The sequence below is a fragment of the Psittacula echo genome, assembly GCF_963264785.1.
Source record: "Psittacula echo genome assembly, chromosome: 2".
Taxonomy (NCBI): Eukaryota; Metazoa; Chordata; class Aves; order Psittaciformes; family Psittacidae; genus Psittacula; species Psittacula echo.
In genome coordinates this window covers 16,031,566-16,046,417 of record NC_137737.1, presented here as the reverse complement: position 1 = coordinate 16,046,417, position 14,852 = coordinate 16,031,566, and positions in this window count along the sequence as shown.

Here is a 14,852-nt window from a genome sequence, read left to right as displayed (position 1 = left end):
TCATTCCTGAGTTGATCACCCTGTGTTTTAGCAACAGGAACAAATGGCCTTCTTACTGGCATTACAACGAGGATGTTACAAAGTGAGATTCTGCATTTTGCTTCCAGAAAGTGATACAGATAGTCCAGATTCTTACTACTGAACATGTTTTCATTGCACTCTCACTGAGCAGAAGCACACACTTCTCATCTGGAGGTCATGATCTCAGTCAGTCCTTTGATGTGAAACAGTTTTGTATTTAGAGAAACATGAAAACTTGCCCCTTGTTAGAGTAGCTCTAAGATACCATCTGGCTTTCAGTGTATGTTTGAACATGTTTCCGTCAGCCTTACCTCTTTTTAGAAAGACTGGGTGACTTTTTCCTGTCTTTGCTTACATAAACTCTGTAAGTTGCATATTTGTCCACCAGGTGAAGAATAAAAATAATTCTTCATATACATCGGAATGCAGATGTGGTGGCCTTAGAAATTGATTATGGAGAGCAACAGTTGCATAGCTTAAGGGCCCTTTGCCTTCCTGCTGGGGGATGGCTGAGGAGTGGGGGAGTTCACTCTCCTGTTTCCAAAGTCATGCCATGACCAGAAATTAAAAACGTTTTGAAACTCTCCTAAATGCAAAGTTATTTATCCCTTAGGACATGATTCATGCTTTCACTTAGGCACTGAATCTAGAAGGCTATTTGTTCTGTCTACCCAAACTGCCGTTTGTGTTTCACCTTTAAATTTTTGCATATGGTTTATGTTTTGGGTTGTTTTTTTGTATGTTTGTGTTGGGGTTTTGTTTGTTTGGGTTTTTTTGTGGGTCTGTTTGGTTGGTTGGTTGGTTGGTTTGTTTTAACTTTTGGTGCCATACAATTATGAAGGGTATCCTAAAGAAACTGGTTAAGAGGTGGTAATAGCTAAATAACAGCTGTTAAGGGCATGCTTCAGCATCTCCCTCTGCAGCGATCTGCCCCTGCAAGTTGTGAGATTTCAATTTACCCTGTATTTGCAAACTCCTTGGTGAAGAAATGCTGGTGACCTGATGCACCAGCAGGGGTGCAGGGGCTGCCATGATGGGTGTTGTGGTGGGTTGACCCTGGCTGAACACCAGGTGCCCACCAAAGCCTCACTGTGGTCTGCACCATGGGCTGCTCTGGCACATGGAGCACTTCCTCCCACAAGACTTCTTCACTGACTTGGTGTATGCAGAGTTCTTTCACTCCTCTTTATGGCTGCAATTGCTCCTGCACAGTGGCTTTTCATCCTTCTTAAGTTATCCCAGAGGTGCTACGCTATCGGTAATGTATACTATTTCTACTGGCAACCATTGCCATGACCTAGTGTATCAACTTGAGAAATAATGCTCATTTCATTTAAATAAAAAAGTGAAACTACAAAAAAATAAAAGTAAAAATCCCCCAACACCAAGCTAAAGAACTCAATGACTGTAAGAAACTGTAGCAGCTGCAGTGACAAATGAAGTTGGCCCTTGAAATGAAAAGGGGAGTTAAACACCTCCCTCCAGTGAAGTGCCTTTACACTGTATCATAAATCTCACTTGACAAAATTAAGATGTCTTGTTCAAGGCAATTGCAATGGCAAACTTCATTTTTCTTTTCAGGCTGCTATCTTCCCACCCCCAGTAATGCTTGTAAGCTCTCACTGGTTTTGGCTTTATTCTTAAGTTTGGGACTTTTTTCCCCCTGCAGTTGTATTTTGGATGGAAGATTTTTGAACAATGTCACAGTTTTTTTTTTTGTCAAAAGAAACAGCACACACCATGTGTAAATACTGAGTATCTGTCACATTATCAGTATGTCAAAACAGCATCACTGAAATAAGCTGTGCTTCAGTAAAACGCGGTGTAGTGGTAGGAGAGTGGCACCAGGCCTCAATAGTCATCATCTCTGTATTGTGGTGGGAAGCGCAGTGGGCAGTACAGCTAAAAGATGTGGAGGACTACAGGCTTTAGAGAAATATAAGTGAGGAAGAAAGAAAGAAGTGATGAGAATTTTTTACAACTTTGTATTTCTGCACTTAAAATCAGATATTGGGCTTTGCATAATACATGTATCTTTCAGAGCAGAGATAGGCCTTTTTAAATAGTGAATAGATTTCAGGGTTCTGCAAAACATGATGAGGCTAAAATCTTGGTATTTAATTTTATTCCTGTCAGTGTTATCTTGCCTCTTTTATAAGTTTGAAAAAGCAAATTTAAAGGTTTTAAAAACTCCTTTTAAGACTGAAGTGCAGCTTGACACACGAGTATTACAGTTTTCTTCTTTTCTTTGAAGTTCTAATAGAGGAAGATGTAAGTATCTCTGAGATGTTGTGTTGGATGGGACCAGGTTGGACGGGGCTTTGAGCAACCTGGTCTAGTGGAAGATGTCCCTGGCTGTGGCAGGGGGTTGCAACTGGATGAGCTTTAAAGTACCTTCCAGCACAAACAATTCTATGATGTTAGTCAAGCCACAGATTAGGTAGTGTGCATCTGTTTAGGCAGATCTGAGTATTTTGGGATTTATCATGTTAGCATCGTCAGACTTGGTTAATTCATGACTAGCTGCACAAAATGTGAGGAATAATTCTGAAGTGGCATCTTTGGGTATAAGCTGGAGGCCTTTTGTGTAGTGGCTTGAAAGGGATAAGGAACCTCTAACACTGTCTTTTGCCTGGATGTCTGACTGTGTGTGGGATGCTCCAGCTGTGCTGTTAGAGTCATAACCTGTGGGAAGATAAATTCATGTTTTTCAGTTATGTAACTATGCATCACATTTTGTTTAACTTACAGCCCAGAAGTCTGACCACAGTATGCTAGATATGATGCATGCTTTTAAAACACAAAGGCACTGCCATAGAAAAAATAAACATGCGCATTAAGACTTGATTGAAAAAGGATCATTAATGCTTGAAACAGGTGATAGTGCCACTGCAGATGTACATATAGAAAGAATGTATATATATATGCATATACTTCGCACAGGTATTGGAAATAAAGCAGCTTTATGACCAGCAAGAGTTGTAGGATTTGCCATGGAAGGTGCTGCAGAAGTTTTTAGCTTGATAAATGGGTTACAGCTGCTGAAGGTGTATTTAGTGGAGAGGAAGGCTGTGGTGCACCTGAGTCTCCCAGGCAGGTGGCATACTGACAGATCAGAATGCAGTGTCCCACCCAGGCAGCCCAAATAATACAGGTGCTGAGTGAAATGTCCTGACCTCTTGAGACTCTGCAGTGACTCAGAGGTAGGGGGCTTCAGCCTTAGCTTCCAATATGCTCTGTCATGAGGCTGGTGTAATCTAATAGGCAGTAACCTTTAATTGTCCTTCGGCCTTGCAGCATCAGGCTGCAACTGCCAGGACTGAGTATTAGTAAAATTCGTGCCCTTAAGCTCAAGCCTGAGAACAGGTAACATGTTATGCAGTGCAGGGTAAGGAAGAGTTGCCTTCCTTAGGAAGATTACCTTCTTAGGAAGAGTCACCTTCCTTCCTTTATTCATAAAGAATATTTTATTGCTGTCACAAAAACATTCATATTTCTGCCTGTATTTATATTTCAGAGTATTCTGAAATGGTTGTGAAAACCAGTGTTGTTGATGTTTGTTTGTTTCTGTTAGCAGTGGTGGACAAGTCCTGATTCAGTGTGTTGCAAAGAAGATCAAATGGAAGGCTGTGTAGTGGTTTTGGATAAATCATGGCAAACCTATTTGAGCTGTTTGCTTTTACATGGTTTGCTTAATATACTACCTATGAATATCCTGTTTCTGTACATGTGGACATGAAGGCTGATTAAGTGGATCTTGTTGAAATAATATCTCACTGCTTGCTCAGCTGAAGAAAAGTCAGGCCTGCAGCATCCCTGCAATTGGTTCTGAATATAAAAAAGCCAGTAGTTGATTATGTACAAAATGTTAATTGTTGCTCTGCTCTGTCCAGAAATAACTAGTGTGTGCCTTAATTTAGATACATTAGCTGAGAATCATTACATTCACATGGGAAGAAATGCGTTTGTCACATGTATTTACTTTCTCATGCATAGTGCATAATGTCCAAGTTGACAATTCCTGTACTTGTTGGTGAGCGTAAGCCTCTTAAATTTGCTTTATAAGGTGGTTAAGCTGCTGGATTTAACTTCCAAATGCCTTTTTCCATGTCCTCACTGAGCTTTGGAAAAGTATTCCAGGCACGGAGAGTGGGGCAGGGAAGAAGAAGAGGGAGATGGAGCTGTGAATGCATGAACTGGCAACAGGAGATGTGAACTCCGAGCCGTCTGTGAAGTCCCCAGGCAAAATGAATACAAAGTCAGATCTCTCTACACAAGGCAGTAAAACCAGTGGATTGCTTCCATTTACTGTAAACTCTCATTATTTCACAGCACTGTATACTGGAATTATAGGGACAACCCAGGAGAGCAAATTACAGACTTTCCAAAACGTGTTGCTGGATGCCATAGGGAGTAAAGACAATTTTACATCCCATTTTTTTTGAATAATACTGAATTTTTGAATAGGTTGGTGATTGGTAATAGGTCAGAATTTGCATGGTTGGGAATGCTACTATTTATGTGAAAGCAAAATGTGAGGTGTGAAAGCATTTAATGCAGTTTGGGTCAGCCTAAATGAGCTGCACTTTAGGGTGGGTCTTTTTTGAAGCAAAAAGATGTGATTAGTTTTCACTGGATACTGTTCAGAGCCTGGCATGTGGCTTCTATTTGTCCTACTTTCCAAATCTTTGTTCAAAAACCTCATGGTGCTGAAGTGAGAGAAATGTGAGAGGAGAGATCAGAATCTTTTTCTCCAAGTAATTCAGTAACTTTTTAAATTCAATTGACCAAAGAGGTGAGAGAAAATTCAAATTCAATTGAAAAGGTGGAATACAGCACCCAGGTGCTCAAGAAATGTGTTGTATTGTACTGTACTCTGTCTTGACTTTCATCTTTAGAAATATGATACTTGTTCAGCATGATAAGTGATCTATTCCTAGAATCTCTGTGGTCCTGCAAACAGTACTGGAGTGTGACAGGAGATCCTTTTCACAATTAAATGCATATAGCAAAATAATTAAATTCAGTTCAGTGGTTATGTTTTAACTGTCTGTATGGCACAGGTGTATCTTTAGTTTTTCTGGAAGAAACTCAGTTATGAAAATGCTTTAATGTCTGCAGACTTGTGGTCAAGACTTGATGAGAACTTTGTGCATAGAGTTTCAATCTTGAGCAGCCTTTGAAAAGACAATTTTATGTCAAAATTGCAGTTTTATGGCATCAGCTTTGTAAAGGTGTTTTCCTCCTTTACACATCTATATTTTACTGCGTAAAAACAGATGTACTTGAATGAGTTTCTCAGACTGTCCTGGGTTCAGCAGCAGCAGTCAGTTTTTCTCCTTCTTAGTAGCTGTTGCAGCACTGTGTTTTTGACTTTTGGCCTGGGAACGGAGCTGATAACACCGATGTTTAGACTGACCAAGGACTTTGTGAGTCTCATGCTCTGCCAGGGAGGAGGGGAAGCTGGGAGGAAGCGAGGACAGGATGCCTGACCCAAACTAGCCAAAGAGGTATTCAATACCACAGCACGTCATGCCCAGGGAGGTAATTGGGAGCTACCCGGAAGGGCACGTCCTCTTTTCTGTCGGGCTCTCTTTTCCGGCGGGCGGTATCGTATTCTCTTCCCTTGTTATTTCCCTTATCATTATTATTATTGGTGGCAGCAGTAGTGGTTTGTGTTATACCTTAGTTACTGGACTGTTTTTATCTCAACCCGTGGGAGTTACATTCTTTCGATTCTCCTCCCCATCCCTCTGGGGGGGTGGGGGGGGAAGTAGACTGCGTGGTTCTAATTTACAGCCGGGGCTTAAACCACGACACAGACTTTTCATCCTAAAAGTACCACTTGCTGGCAAAATTGTGGAAAACACAGTGAATGAAAGATGACTATTAATAAAAATTAAAGAAAAAATACATAGGTCAACATGGGTGAAACTGGCATGACTGCCATCTGTTACAAAATTAGCTTTCAGTATTATGTTTCCTGCAACTTCATGTTATACACATATTTTTATTAAAAAATAAAACCCCTTTTAGCTTCTTCCTCTAAGAAATTGCCCTTTTTTTTTTTTTTCTGTTTTCCTTTTCAGAAATTCATCAAATGCATTCTGTAGTGGAAATAATAGTGAATAATAGTGGAAAATGTCTTGTTAAGTATGTCCGGATGCACTTTCTGCTGCACCACTCATAATTAAGCACAGGTTTAATTTATTTTTGTGTTGTAAGCCCTGGTGGTCTAGAAGAGCCAGTACTGTATGTTAGCACTCCAGAAACAAACACAAAATGATGAGAGGTTGGGAGGAGAGTAGAGAGATAGGAGGCAAAGACAAAGAATGGTGGCACTCTTCTAATATTAAGCAGTTTAAAGGGAATCTACATCACTTGTAAACACTTCTGTTTATTGTTGCTTTTATAGCCTGTAATTAAAATCCAAGTTGTTAGTTGCAGTTCAAGTATAACCAACCTCAAAAATGCTGTGAAGCAACCAAGATGCTAGACTACACACATTATAAGAATCTTCACGTTGTTGTCTGCTGTCTCTATAGCCTATTCACAGTGGCTGGAACTGAAGTAAAAAATGAGTGTACTCATCAGAAATAACAAATGGATTGTTAAGTCGTAGCACCCTTTCACTGAGCTAAAATGAAGTTCCTTGTAAATGATTCATTCTTTCATATTGCTGAGGCATCCTGATTAAAACCTTCCACCTTCTCAACTTCTAAAAGTGCTTGAGAACAGGAGCGTAGCTGAAGCTTTTTTTAATAATTTGGAATTTCTTTTGTTTTTAATTAAATTCAAGTACAAAGCTGGTAACTTGCTCTAGCCTGAATCTAAATACAAGTTTAGGGACACAGTATCTTTTTCAGATCTGTCTGGAGCAGTTGAAAATAATACTGCTTCCACTTCTTGTCCACAAGTTGGTGATGACCATCCCTGCATTTTGAGCAAAGCAAGGTACGTGAACTGCCCCTGTCAGAAATAGCTCTCTCCTGAGGTGGATTAAGGAGAGCTCCTGTGGTACTTTTTCTTTTTTCAGTGTACTTATTTTTTGGCAGGGGAACTACTGATCTCCAGGAAACAGATGGTAACAAATGGTTTGGGAGCAAGAATTTCTTTAACTGCTTTGGCAGTTTTAAAGTGAATATGAATTTGGGCTCTAACCTGTCAGTGGAGGCACTGAAATGCAACTCAGACTCATAAAAGTTCTCAGCAGCTTTGTGTTACCTCTGAGTTCTACTGCTGGAGGCAGGCCATATTTTTTACATGTGGATGTCATACTGTAGTAGACTTCGATAAAAGAACTTAGTGCATTAAACCTCTATCCATCCTCCCTGTTCTGGGTTGTCTGCAATAGCATTAAATTATTCACAAAGTCTTAATTGAAGCTTGCTTTCTTGTCCAATTTCCTAACTTGCTTTTAGATTTTGTTTCATTGTAGCCAGGCAGCAGCAGCAGGACAAGATCTGACATGCAAGCACTCACTCTGTAAGGTTCTTCCCTCCTGTTCTTCCCAAGCATAGCTGCTGTTTCTACAGCTTTGTGATCACTTTTTTCCTCTTCCAAGGTCAAAAGTTCTCTTACCAGCTCTGTTCAAGTAGAGCCTCTAAGGTAACCCTAGCTGGATTCGGGTCCTCCTCCAGCATTTCAGAACTCAAGGTAGTGGTGGGGTTCTATCATTTGATGAGGGGAGAGGATCCCTTTTATGGTCTCTTTCCTGCTACCCTGTCAATCTAGCCAGGGGCTCTTATCTCTGTTCTGCATCTTCTTTGGCTGACCCAGCTATTGCAATTGATAATTTCCCATTTCATATTACTTAGGCAAAGCATTGCATGTAATGATTCATATTTATAGTCTGGTTTCCTGCATCTTGCATTTCTGTGCTTCTAGGTCTCTTTCAGTTCATCTTTATCCTATGCCATAAGGATAACGTTTCAGAAAACCTGATCTGTGGAACCTCTTTCCTGGTTCCCATCGTCACGGTGTTCATTACAGTCATAAATATGAATGGATTTAAGACCAACTGTGATGTGGAATAATCTCACAAGAGCATGGTTCACTCCTTCCAACTCCATCCACATCTGCTTCTCACAGTTACTGGTCACGTGCATAAGTGTATGTGAAACATTTTTCCAAGCAAAAGGACAGTGGCAGACATCATCCTGTCTGTCCTTGAAGATCTCGAGACCAAGCCTTAATGTTCTTAATTTTTATGTCAGAGCAACACATTTCTGTGCATACTTTTTTCTTTATATTTGTGAGGGGTTTTTTTCTCATTGAAAGCTTGGAATAAACTCTTACCTTTTGGCATTAATAACAAAAGTACTCAGCACTTGGACTAATTGCCCTCAGTATACTTTATACATGTTCATTATCTCCAACACACCTCTTACAGTGTCAAGGTCTATTCACACACTGTGTGCTCAGAAACACGGTGTTGGGAAGTTAGTGTCCTCTTGCCTAAGATGGTGTTAGAAAGAGTTAACACTGATGTGCTAAGAGCTACCTGCACTTCTTCAGAATACTACACACCTCTTTTGATGTTTCAAGCTATCTTAATATGAAAGACCCTTCGTAAAGAATCTACATAATATTCAAAAAAAGAGCTGTAGCTCTGCATTTATAAATACTAATGTTGTAACACTGAAAAAGGTGCACTGGAAGGGACCTAGAGACAGAAGCCTGTAAAGATATAGTAAGTCGATCAAGAAGAAATGTGACGTTTTCATTACTCATGGTCATTACACTTTATAAAGCGTGTAAATGAATTTCTGTGTATCCTGGGAAGAACTGAATCTTGTTACCACGGTTATTAAAGTTAATGAGATTTAAATACTGAGTTAATAGGCCTGCCTAAAAAGGAGAAGCACTAAATGTTCTCAAAGGGAAGTGGTGTTTCCTTTCTAACTTTTTTTCTTTAAGGAATTAAGTGACATAAACAAGACATACATGACAGTGCCTGTTTTTCCAAGATACACTGGAATATGGGAGGGGACCCTGGATTTTTGGTTGTGATTTTTTTGTTTGTTTTGGTTGGTTGGTTTTGGGTTGTTTTTGGGTTTTTTTCTGTGTGGTTCTTTTTTTGGTTTTGTTTGAGTTTTTTTTTTTTTTTTCCCCAGAAAGTAGATGATGCCAAAGTGTAAAAACACATCAAAGAGGACAAAGCAGGCTTGTTGGATCCTGCCAATCTTTAATGAACATGTCTAGCTTTCCTGCATGAGATAAAGGAGCTCTGTGTTGTTTGCTCTTCATACGTACTCCGTGATGTTTTTCTTCAGACTCTGGTGAGGATCATTTCTGGGCCACCAAAATTCTTTCAGTAGTGTCCTATTTGCTTTTCTACTTGAAATCACAGGTGATTGGGTTTGGGTTTCTTTCTCCATAGTTAAGCCAACTATGTCAGCAGGTTTAATAAAATATATTGCTTGATGACAGTCTTGATAGATGTATGCATCTCACACCATTATGCAGCTTATCAGGTTGCAAAGACACAGGCTGACTTGACATTACATGCCTGCCTTCAATGATTTGACAGGAAGATTATGGCTTTTCATGTGCAGGCAGTGCTGTCTTAAGATCTTGAATTACTACATGCTGGCAGACTGACAGATAATTCCAGAACTAACACTGTGCCTATCAAAACTGAGTCTAGGAAAACAAACAGTGTGTATTTCAGTAACATTTTAGCAATAACAAGTGCACTTTCTAAAAGGAATAAGCATCGGGGCATAGTGAAGTATCTTTGTCTCAGTGAACAAAGCTTTAAGTAGTAACAGCAGAAAAATGAAAGGCATTTGCACTCCTGCCAAAGCTCTGATCGTAATATTTCCAGCTCTGGGATGGTATCTCTAACAGATGGGCCTTTCCAAGGTGTTTAGTACAGACTAAAATGATACCATGTGCCTGTTACTTTCCTTACTGATAATAAGGCTGTCTTTTCTATTACCTGATTGTCTTTCTTCTTTCACTTCTAAAATCTTCTCTAGATGAATAGCACTTCCAGTGCAAACAGACCCAGTGCTTCTTTATTAGTGGACCCCAGGGAAGGCTGTCAACCTTGTTAGCACTACTGTATGCAGTGTATGTGCTCCCAGTGTAGGATTTGACCACAGCTGTTATTTCCTACTCCACCTTCTTGACAGGGAGATTGTGTACCCCTCTGTTACTGGGTCACAAATCGTATACTGTGATCCAGAGCTTCTGGCTTCCCAGTTGAGTGTGTAAGTCATGCTGGAAGAGGGAATGTGGGACTCAGTCCGGCAGCTTGTACTAGAGAGCCTTGAGCTGCCAGGCTGTCCCTAGGCAAGGCTCTGGGAAAGAGGCAGGAGGAGAAGGACAATTACTAATTATTTAGGACCTGACTGTGAGCTAGATCAGGCCTATTAGTTATGACTCTCTACTGAGATTAAAAGTGCAGAGGAAAAGGTGGTGTGACAACTGACAAATTACTGTAATAATACAGCCTTTACTGCATGTATTTTCTTTATCACTAGTCACCAGGATTTTTGACATATATATCTAGAATATATGCCTAGCAAGTTTTTTATACAAGTGTAATCTATAGCAGATTTTGAGGAGGGAGAAAGGAGGGGGGAAAGAGTGCCAAGATTATATATTTAAAATAAATCATTTTGTGTGCAGTTTTGTAGTCAGTTTCCATGGTGGATGTGCAGGAAAGGTGGTATTTTTATATGTGCTTCTGTTTCAAGATGTTGATTGACCTATTTCTAAATTTATATGAGATTTTCCTAATACAGGGATTGAATTATTTGCCCCAAGGGTTAGTGAAACAGCAAAAATTTGTTTTTCTTCAGGCGATTCTGGCTAGACTTGACATTGAATGTTGTTTGGTTTTTGGTTTTTTGCTTTTCATACATTGGAACATACAGGATTTTCTTTCATCAAATGATGAACATTACACATGAAAAGTAATCTGCTGTTTGTCATTTGTCTGGCTGTTTCCCTTTCCCACTCTGTCTATGACTGTCTTGATTAGACAAGAGAGTTTTGTTTGAACTAAATTTTCTTCACTGAAATAGCATGATTTACTTACTGCAATAGCCTCCTTTAAGGAGGTGGGCTCTATGGAACTGTTTCTTTGAGAATATTTTTTTCAGAGAATAGTACATGTCTGTGGCTAATGAAAGGATCTGCTCAACAGATGTTGTGATATGTATGATATCTAGAGACAGCACCTATCTGATGGAAGGCAGTTCTGAAATACTTCCTGTTATTGTTTGTCTCCCTAAGGTGTTTGAACTTTTGCTTTCAAAGACAGTTTGAATAACTTAGTTGTTTTAAACTATCCTGTGTTTATTTCTGCAAGTTTTCTTACATGAAGAGAATAGCTAACAACAGGACAGTATCTGTGTGCTTTATCCTTCAATAGTGTGAATCTTGCGGTAATTCGGGAACAGCAAATACCTGCCTTGAAAAGATACCTCCAATAATTGTGCACAGTGTATCTGCTGGTCTATAAATAATTCTTTCCTTCGTTTTTTTGAGCCAGATGAGACAGTGGGATAGATTAAAGCTGACAATTTGAAGTATAACAGAGAAAACCATGAAAGCAATATGTGGAAAAGGCTATTGCTTTGTTTATCCAAGTGGACATAAGTGAGTGTAATTTAATAATTTAATATTAGCTACTGAGCAAAGGTTTCAGAACAGATTCTTTTTTAATTCTGTGAAAGTCAGTCAATGTCGCTTGCAACTTTAATTTGGATTGCTCAGTCCTGTGCTTGCTGTGTCCACATGACTCTCATCAGGCGTTCTGTTGTGCCTATTCTAATCACAAAGCCTTAATTAACTACAGTTACAGAATGAGATGTATACTTTCAGTTTCGCTGCTCAAAATCTCTCCACAGTGTTCTTCCACTGCTGAATCATCTCTGAAGCAGCTGTTAAGGCTTTATTTTTCTTCCAGACCCATAACAAAAGTAACTGCGTAATGTTGATTTTTTTTTTTTTTCCTGCTGCAGTTTTCCTTTTTTCCTGAATTTCTGCCTTTCTTCAATGTGAGATGTGGAAAAACTTGGATTTTGCTGTCAGCTGATTACTTTGAAAGTTGCAAGAGATGAGTTGTGATACTGAGAGGCAGCTTTGAAGCTGTGTAATTTTAAACGTTTGAGGACAACTCAGGGAAGTACTTTTTTAAATAGGTCTTCCTGTTGTATGTATTATTAGATGTTTACATTAGCTTTAATTGATGCAGAATGATAAGGCTCTCCGTAACAGATGATAAGTAGAGATAAGTGCTGGTTATGGGTTTAGGATGTAGGAGCTATAAATAATATTTCATACTCATGTATTCTTAATTCTTTAAAATGCACCTGGTGAGGTCGTTTGCAAAAGCACTCTTGGCCTACTTTTACTGCTGCGGACTTGATAGCAAAGAATTAGGCCAATACTTAGCACTTGTGGAAATTCTTCTCCTGAATTGATTTGGATTTGCCTCAGCCTCACACCTTTGATTTGTCTTTTTGGGATAGACCAAAGTAAGTGGCAGTGTCTGCTGCAGAGTAAAGGTGGGAAAAATACAGTTCTCACTGAGGCTGTCCTGTGATATGAGAAGGAACAAAATGTATTGAACCTGAAGCAACTGAATCATGATGACATCAAAACATCAATTTCAGCTGCAGTATCTTAGATTAGTTAGCATAATACTGATTTTCATGGCTGCTTTAAAGTTGTAATTGCTCTTGTACCTGGTAGCCTTACATTCCACAGGTAATGTGAAATATCAGTTGCCCTAGAGAAGCCTAGTCTTTGATCTTGGCAGCCGGAATATGAGAGTCAGCTCTGGGTGCAAGATCAGTGTTTTCACACCTTTCTGAATGAATATTCAAGGATATATATGTATTATTTATATATATATGGTTATACATTCACACATTCAAGGCTAATATTCAAGGATCACCTGCTCCAAGCTCAGGAGCGTTGCATCCTGACAAGAAGGAAATGGGGCAAGAAGGCCAGGAGGCCTCCATGGATGCATAAGGAGTTACTGAGAAAACTCAAGAGGAAAAAGGAAGCTTATAGAAGGTGGAAGCAAGAACAGGTGGCATGGGAGGAATATAGGGACATGTCCGTTGTCATTGGTGGGATGCTAGGGGTCAGGTCAGGAAAGCTAAGGCCCAGATAGAATTGAGTCTGGCAAGGGATGTGAAAGATAACAGGAAGGGATTCTATAGATATGTCACAAACAAAAGACAGCCTAGGGACAACGTGGGCCGTCTCCGGAAGCTAATGGGAGAACTGTCTACCCTGGATTTGGAGAAGGCTGAGGTTCTTAATGACTTCTTTGCCTCAGTCTTCGCTGGCAGATGCTCTGACCGCACCACCCAAGTCTTAGAAGGCACATGCAGGGACTGTGAGAATGAAGACCTTAGCCGCACTGTAGGAGAGGATCTGGTTCAAGACCATCTTAAGAACCTGAACATCAAGTCCAAAGGACTTGATGAAATCCATCTGCAGGTCCTGAAGGAGCTGGTGAATGAAGTTGCTAGGCCACTGTCCATCATATTTGAAAAATCATGGTAGTCAGGTGAAGTTCCTGAAATATAACCCCCATTTTCAAGAAGGCAGAAATGGAAGACCCAGCAAGCTACAAACCAGGCAGTCTCACCTCTGTGCCTGGCAAAATCTTGGAGCAGATTCTCCTGGAAGGCATGCTAAGGCACATGAAAAACAAGGAGGTGGTTGGTGACAGCCAGCATGGCTTCACTAAGGGGAAATCCTGCCTGACCAATTTGGTGGCCTTCTACGATGAGGCTACGGAACTGATGGACAGGGGCAGAGCAGTTGATGTCATCTACCTGGACTTGTGCAAAGCGTTCGACACTGTCCCACATGATATCCTTTGTCTCTAAATTGGAGAGACATCAATTTGATGGGTGGACCACTCAGTGGATAAAGAACTGGCTGGACGGCCGCACGCAAAGAGTTGTGGTCAATGGCTCAGTGTCCGGCTGGAGACTGGTAACGAGTGGCATCCCTTAGGGATCGGTGTTGGGACCGGTCTTGTTCAACATCTTTGTTGGTGACATGGACAGTGGGATTGAGTGCGCCCTCAGCAAGTTTGCCGATGACACCAAGCTGTGTGGTTCGGTTGATACGCCAGAGGGAAGGGATGCCATCCAGAGGGACCTTGACACGCTTGTGAGGTGGGCTGATGCCAACCTTATGAAGTTTCACTGTGCCAAGTGCAAGGTCCTACACCTGGGTCGGAGCAATCCCAGGCACAGCTATAGGTTGGGCAGAGAAGAGATTCAGAGCAGCCCTGCAGAGAAGGACTTGGGGGTGTTGGTTGATGAGAAAATGAACATGAGCCAGCTTCAGTGTGCGCTCGCAGCCCAGAAAGCCAACTGTATCCTGGGCTGCATCAAGAGGAGTGTGACCAGCAGGTCGAAGGAGGTGGTCCTGCCCCTCTACTCTGCTCTCGTGAGACCTCACTTGGAGTATTGTGTGCAGTTCTGGTGTACTCAACATAAAAAAGGATATGGAACTGCTGGAACAAGTCCAGAGGGCCATGAGAATGAAAAGGGGGCTGGAGCACCTCAGTATGAAGACAGGATAAGAAAATTGGGGCACCTCTGATTAGGTGGTTGAATCACCTTCAGCTCATTTGAATTCTGGAAAAGTGCCTGTCACTCTCTCTTTTTGATTCCAGAAGGACAAATGACATTGCCGTAGGAGATCTTAAGCACTCAGTTAGGTGGAGTAAGAGTGTGACTAGATGACGTCAATGTTAGCAAGTGCAGTCAAAGTGGTCCTTCGTAGTCAGTTAAAGGTGAGGACCCAGTGTTTATACCAGGAAGGGACTAGTCAGGACT